Genomic DNA, 1,149 nt, shown 5'->3' on the forward strand with positions numbered 1-1,149 from the left:
TCCATTAAATACAAGATTTTCTACACATTAATGATTTATTCCTAATAATAAATAGTACTAACAATTGAAAAGAGTTCAAATTGAATGAGATAAATTTAAAATTTACTCCCTTTATCTTTTTTTTATTTGTCTAATTTTGACTTTTTAATTACTTATCATTTTTGACAAATTAAGGAAAGACAATATTTTTTAATATCCTCAATTTATTTAGAGAGTTGATGTTTTTGAGAAATGTAGAATTTCTTCAATGAGTAAATTCATTTTATCAAAAATGATAAGTAAAAAGTCAAAATTAGGCAAATAAAAAAGGATAAAGGGAGTAAATTTTAAATCTATCTCATTCAATTTGAACTCTTTTCAGTTGTTAGTATTTATTATTAGGAATAAATCATTAATGTGTAGAAAATCTTGTATTTAATGGAGTGAATATTGTAATTATGACTAATTTTGAATTCACTCTATTTAAGACTCCTCCACTTCTAATTTTAGCTAATAGCTCGAGTCTGTTAAATCCTTAAAAGACTTTTCCCCAAAAGTTAAATATTTTAATTTGCAAAGTCTTATAGGTTTCTAACAGATTTGTGGTATTAGCTAAGAATTGGAAGTAAAGGTGCAAAGTTTATGTTTGGTGCTAAATGTTTGCTACTGATGATTATGGTTCAGATGTTTCTTTCCCTTTTAATTTTTTATTTCCTTTCTTTTCTTTTTGGGCCTTTAGGCTTGGATCGAATCGGTTTGGTTTATTGTTGTACATATTTGTTAGGGTAAATTACATAAATTCAATTAGTTTAGGTCTTAATTATTAAGATTTACGGTGATTTCGTATTTCGTCTATTGGATACATGTATTATTACTCGCTAGATACATGTATCTGACGGTTTAGAAATTAAGATACATATTGTATTTGTTTGAATTAAATGGTTGTAACTAGTTTACTTAAGTAAAGGAGTAATTGAGGATATTCAAAATAGATGGATAATTTTAAAATTTTAATTTAATCAAATCTCTTAATATAAGGTGGAAATCTGTATCTATATCATACAATATAGGAGTTCAGCGATATGCTATTTTTAGTTTAATTATTAAATTTCTTTTTTTTTCTTGTTGAATTTATCATAAATATCCAGGATTTTTTTTTTTTTTTTTTTT

This window comes from Solanum stenotomum, chromosome 11, assembly GCF_019186545.1.
Source record: "Solanum stenotomum isolate F172 chromosome 11, ASM1918654v1, whole genome shotgun sequence".
Lineage (NCBI taxonomy): Eukaryota > Viridiplantae > Streptophyta > Magnoliopsida > Solanales > Solanaceae > Solanum > Solanum stenotomum.